This window comes from Myotis davidii, unplaced genomic scaffold (assembly GCF_000327345.1).
Source record: "Myotis davidii unplaced genomic scaffold, ASM32734v1 scaffold960, whole genome shotgun sequence".
Lineage (NCBI taxonomy): Eukaryota > Metazoa > Chordata > Mammalia > Chiroptera > Vespertilionidae > Myotis > Myotis davidii.
In genome coordinates, this window is record NW_006293003.1 from 936005 (window position 1) to 942528 (window position 6524).

Consider the following 6524-nt stretch of genomic DNA (forward strand, 5'->3'; position numbering starts at 1 on the left):
AACATCATCTGTGCAAAACCACAGATATCAGCAATTCTGAGTAGAAAAAGTATTTCAGAAGAGTAAGACATTACAAAGAGTTTTACGAATTTGTTTTACTTAAAAATATTTTCCTGTGTACTTAGTACATCTAAAAGATTCTTTCAATGTGTATAAAATTAAAAGTCTGTTATTTTTAAAAAAACATTATAACAGTTTAATTGGCAGTATAGTTTTTCTTTCTTACTGGCATGTAAAATCATGATCCATCTTACAACTGATGTCAACTTAGATGCAATGAAACAAAGAAGGTCCAATGAAATGTGAGCAGAAGCTATATAACTTTGGCCTCACTTGCTTAAGAGGAGATCCCAGGACACAGAATTCCACTTTTTCTCCCATCCCACTGGCTGGGTGGCAACAGGGCTACACTATCCAACATGGTAGTCACTAGCTAGCCATATGTGGGTATTTAAATTAAAAATTTAACTAATATTTAAAATTCAGTTTCTTGATTGTACCAGCCACAATTCATGTGTTTAATAGCCACATGTGGCTAGGGGTTACTATGGTGGACAGCACAGATATAGGCAGAACATTTCCTTCATCATACAATATTCTATGGATAACACTGGAGTAGAGTGACTTTGGAAGCCATGCATTGAAGAGCCACTCTCATCTGGGTTCTTGCAGAACTGCTGGATGCTGAACTTTTCCTTGAATTGGAACACTCACCTTTCAACCGTTGAAAGAGAAAAAATATTTGTTCTTCATGCTACATTATTGGTAGATATTTTGGAACATAATGGAGCAAAAGTAGGTTTAAAGTTGTTTGTATGGAAAATAATATAATAATTAATCCTATATAATAAAGGGGTAATATGCAAATTAACCCCCACACCATCACAAGACAACTGTGCTCACAGCAGAGGCAGAGTTCCCGTAATGAGCCATAATGAACAATCAGCGGGGACCTGAGGCTGAGTGGTGCCGGGCCAAGGACAGGGACTGAGGCTGCGCCCCCCCCACCACCTGGTGAGGCTGGATAGGGGACCTCAGGCCCTGCCTCCTGCCCTGGTGCTGGGCTGGGGGACCTGAGGCTGTGCCCCCCACCACGGCACCAAGCTGGAAGATCTGAGGGTACACTGGGGGACCTGAGGCTGTGCCCCCCACCACGGCACCAAGCTGGAAGATCTGAGGGTACACTGGGGGACCTGAGGCTACACCAGGAGACCTGAGGCTGCAACCCCCATCTGGCAGGCTTGACAGGGGTGGGGCCTGCTAGGTTTGGATCTTGCCCAATGGCGGTAGGGTCAGCCGGGTCTGGGTCTCGCGGGAACTTGACTCTGGGTCCTGCAGCCCCACATTCTGGCAAGAGGACGATTTTCATATACATTTTACTAATTTCCTTTCATCTCTGACATTTCTATTATAGAGAAAGGACAAATAGCAATATTAAAATATTTCCTCTAATTAATTCTCTTTTAATGTGCACGAATTTCATGCACCGGGCCACTAGTAAATAATAATACAAGAATAAACTCTGTGTTTCATGTACTCACAACTGTAAACCTACTTTTGCCCACCCTATATTTAGTATATTTTATTTTAGTACATTTAGAACATTTTTACCTTTTGCACTAACACCATTGGTTGACTTGCTTATTGCTCTCTTCTTCAATAGGCTCTGTTAGTCAGGTTTATTTTTTCAGAATTTGGCATCGTGTCCAATACATAGTGACCCCTTAAAGCACATTTATTGAATTATTTAATTAATAAATATGAACACATAGAAGGGACAGATACAATTTAGAAGATCCCTGTAAAGTTTTCTTTCCTGAAGGAAGAAGCATCTAAGGTGAGACTTAAAGGATGAATCAGAGGAAACAGAGGTATAAAGCAGGAGGAAGAGTTTCCAAATAGAGAGAAGACCCCAAGGGGAGAGAGCATGGATCTTTGGAGAGAGTGGAAACTCAATAGGTTTAGAGCTGGAGAAAATAGGTGAGAATTAGTCAGGGAAGAAATTGTGACGTGCTATGTAAGCCACACTAAGATTCTGTATTCATCCTGAGGGCAGTGGAAGGGATACTAAACAATTTTGATGGTTGTACTAAGCTATCTTAATATTTTTCCAATAAAACAAATGTTTGTTCTATTCTTAGAAGCATTTGAGAGTGGAGATTCCTTGAAACTTTGTATAAAACCATTTCTGCACTTAGCAAAGGTCCTCATGGGAGGTTATTTTGTGTCTAACCAAAAGCTCTTTGTTTAACCAAAGTATATTTATTTTTTGTTTTTTAGTGGACATAATACATACAGGTTATCATTCTCTTTGCTTTTCCCATGCAGTAGAAAGGTCTTGGGGAATAGGCTAGACCTTCATGTAATAAGTTAACTGGATTTATGTCAAGCATCTTTTTTTGTTACTTGTGGTAGTTTGAATGAGGAGGGACCTGATGCAAGCAGTCAACAAGAACTAGGTAATAATAAAATAAAATCCCATTGCATTTCAAGAGAGATAGGAAAATTGTTCTGAGTCTTCTCTTCCTTGGAAAAATGATTCCAGGTCCTATTACCTTATTTTATAAGTGATGGTAGAATGATACATGGAATACAAACAAATTTTCTACATTTGCCTTATTATTGAGGTGATTTTAACAACTTGTATATATTCTAAGTGCCAATGCTATCAACAGCCTTTCCTCCTGCCTCTCACAGTTCTCTTGTGAGTTCCAGATTACCATGTCCACCTACTACTGTACATCTTCATCTGTAAGAACCACAAGCTCCTATAATCCAACATGTTCAAAACCTGTTTATTACCATTCCCATACCCTTTCCAATGACAATACCTGATTACAAATCCATAGACTTGTGAGTTGTCCTTGACTCCTACCTTTCTACAGACTCCTCAGCCTCTCCATCACTAAGCTCAGTCATGTCTGCCTCCTAAGCATCCTTACCAACCGTTTTATCCTCTATAACTCTAGTTTGCTGCCAGAATCCATATCCTTATCATTTCCCACATCTGACCCCAAGTTCTTACAATCTGGAGTGATATTCCTAAAATCCAAATCTAATTATGCCACTCCTCTGCCTAAAATTTATAAATTATTCTCTACTAATTCACACTCAAGAACAGAGTACAAAAGGCCCTTCATGATATCATCTCTCATTTCTTCCCTTAGATCTCCTTATGCCTCCTTTCCAGTTACTAACAGACACAGTAGTTTCCACTTCTCCTTGTGCAGTTGTTCTCTTCGATGGGCATGTACTTCCATCTCTTTTTTCACCTAGAAAAATTCTACCTGAACTATAAGGTTTAGCATGGGTAGCTTTTATTTCAGGTTATAATTTCTATTTCTAGGTACCTACTCTCAATACCATGTGAAATTACTTATCAACTTGTCTCTCTCCCTGGCTAGAAATGGGGCTCTCACATAATAAACCACGCAACAGATGTTTGTTGAATGAATGCTTAACAACTACAATAATCTGTAGATAAAATATAATTGTATTACTTACTTATTTACCTATATTATTTATTTACTCCTCATCAAGCCAGGATAGATTGGAGGTAGTTTGTATAAACACATCTTATATAATAAGGTGTTCTAAATAGATGTATAAATCAGGTAAAGAGAAAATAAAAAAAACAAGGCAACAAAATAAGATCTTTTCCAATAGATTAATAGGAATATAGATAAAATGTTATAAGATAAAATTAAGGAAACAATGAAGTTCAAAAATTATTTTAAAAGTATCTGCAGAACAGAAATGAAGCAGAAACTCAAAACCATAATTGGACAAAACTAAAGGCTTGCTTGGCAATAGACCAGAATAAGGAATCAGGTTTAAGTTGGAGGAGAGCAATGGAGTTTGGTAACTATGGGTTAAATTTGGAGTAAGAGTGCCATGAAGCTACTCATGGTTCTGTGACTGGACTGATAATACCTCAATATCATCATTTTATGGGCACTTTGAACAACTGATATAAGACCTAGAGCCCAAGTGGATCAGGTGTAGGCAAATCCAAAACTGCCTGACAGGGAGAAATGACCACATGAAAAGAGTAAGAAAAATACTAACACCAAATTCCCATTTGAGGTAAAACCGAAAATCCCAAATACATAAGAAAAAGAGTTTGATTCTGGTCAAGGGCACATACCTTGGTAGCAGGCTCCTCCCTGGCCCAGGCCCTTGTCAGGGTGTGTGCAGGAGGCAATCAATTGATGTGTTTCTCTCACATTGATGTTTCTCTCTATCTCTCCCTCTCCCTTCCACCCTCTCCAAAAGATCAATGGAATAATATCCTCAGGTGAGGATTAACAAAAAATTTCTTAGTATCTTGACTGTGTGTTAGATCCATCAATCTGAATATATGCTAAAATTGCATAGATCTAAGTATACACATACACAAAGCAGTGCAAGTAAAAATGGGAAAATATAAAGATTGTTAGATTATAGCATGTCAATATGGTTGTGATATTATCATATATAATAAAGACTAATATGCAAATAGACCGAATGGTGGAACAACTGGTTGCTATGATGTACACTGACCACCAGAGGGCAGACGCTCAATGTAAGAGCTGCCCTCTGGTGGTCCGTGTGCTCCCACAGAGGGAGCACTGCTCAGCCAGAAGCCTCCGCAGCAGTGCTAAGGATGTCTCACTGATCTCAGTCTGACTTCCCCCAAGGGCTCCCAGGCTGCCAGAGGGATGTCTGACTGCCAGCTTAGGCCCAATCCCTCGGGGAGTGGCCCTAAGCCAGCAGGTGGACATCCCCCGAGGGCTCCCTGACTGTGAGAGGGCACAGGTGGGGCTGAGGGACACCCCCCCAAGTGCACAAATTTTGTGCACCGGGCTTCTAGATTGACATAATGTTACCATTGAGGGGAAACTGGATAAAGGGTACAGGAAACCTTCCTATATATATATATATATTTTTTTTTTGTGTGTGTGTGTGTGTGTGTGTGTGTGTGTGTGTGTTTACAATGGCACATGAATCTTGCTAGTAAAACATTGTGGTTTCTTCCCTGGGTGCCTGACAGGAGACAAAGTAAATAGCTGGAGGCAATGAAAGAGGCTGTGGCCTTGGGAAAGTAGCTTCACTTCCCTTGGCCTCAGTTTTCCTCATCTGTAAAATGGAAACTTAGTACTAGAGGGAAGGAAAATGAACACTTATAGAGAACACACCTTCACCTATGTCTCCTTTCCTAATTTTTTCAGCAACCACATGATCCATGCATTATGAGTCTCCATATTTGAAGAATTAGAGGGTGAGAGTAATGCCTGCCACAAGACAGAGCTGGGGGTAGAGTACACAGTCCAGGCACTTTTTATAACTGCCTGCTGCCCAAAAGCCTAGCCAACATTTTGATTCTAAATCCTACAAGGTGGCCTACCTTAGTGGAAAGTGAGCTGGGAAGGGAATGCCCAGCCCTCTAAGTAAAAGTAGGCAAGGGCTGTAAAGGACTCAACTGGATCCCAACAAGCACATATAGTTGCACCAAAAGCTGCAGACTTCACCACGTCAGCCTCCCTCTGTTTACACTGTGGAGCTATGAGGGATATCTGCTAACTTCCTCCTGGTTGGTTGTCTGTTCTCTACTGTTGCCTGTAGTATAAACCCTAAAGGAGCCCCAAAGGCTGAGCATACTCTCCTTGGGGAGCAGGCAGGGGATCAGGGTCAGCAGCTATGAGCCATGGAACATGGGTAGCAAACCTGGGTGAAAACATCTAAGGGTGTAACCTTGGTACTGGGGCCAGGCCTGGCCCATGAGGAAAGAAAGAACTGTCTCCTTGGGTTGGAGACCACATTACCCAACAGAGACTTCTTTCTAATCCTCAGAAATCTTCTTGGTGCTTTCCTCACAAACTATACTGGTTGACTACTCATGATAGTCAAAGGTAAGGTAGTTCAGTAGTTAGAACACTGGACTGGCAATCAGGAGACGGGCTTCATCCAGCTTTGTGGCTTTCTTTAAGATTCTGGATGAGCCGTGCTCCCCATATGGGATTCAATGTCCTCATCCATTCTTTGGGGATTTGGATTTGGTGGGCCCTGAGATCTGTCCAAGCCCTGCCAGCTTTCATGTTCAAAGTTAGCTCTAAGACCTGCATTCAGGGTCTACCTGAATCCACCACAACTCAGAAACATTATTGGAACAGAAGTCCTGGTTGGATTTTATTTTTCTTCAGAGGCTGCTTATTGTCTAACAAAATTTACTTAGTAGTAAATTTGTGACTGTGATGTTAAAAGTGTAGGCTACAAATCCAGAGGGGGGGAAAATAGTAAGGGAAGGGTGGGGCTCATAGAGCCAGAAGAGCAAGGGCCATCCAGAGGGTCCGGAAACCTCAAATTCACAGGATTACCTCATAAACACAGCCACCATTCCTTATTTATTCACATTCTCTGCCCTGTCTGGGTTCCGCGTGGTCTCCACTTCTTGTTAGCTTTTCAGCTGCACACCAGGCCCCAGCTGGCAGTAGCTAATTGCAATCAGCAGGTGAGAAATGTAGGTTCCCCGAAAAGGAATTATC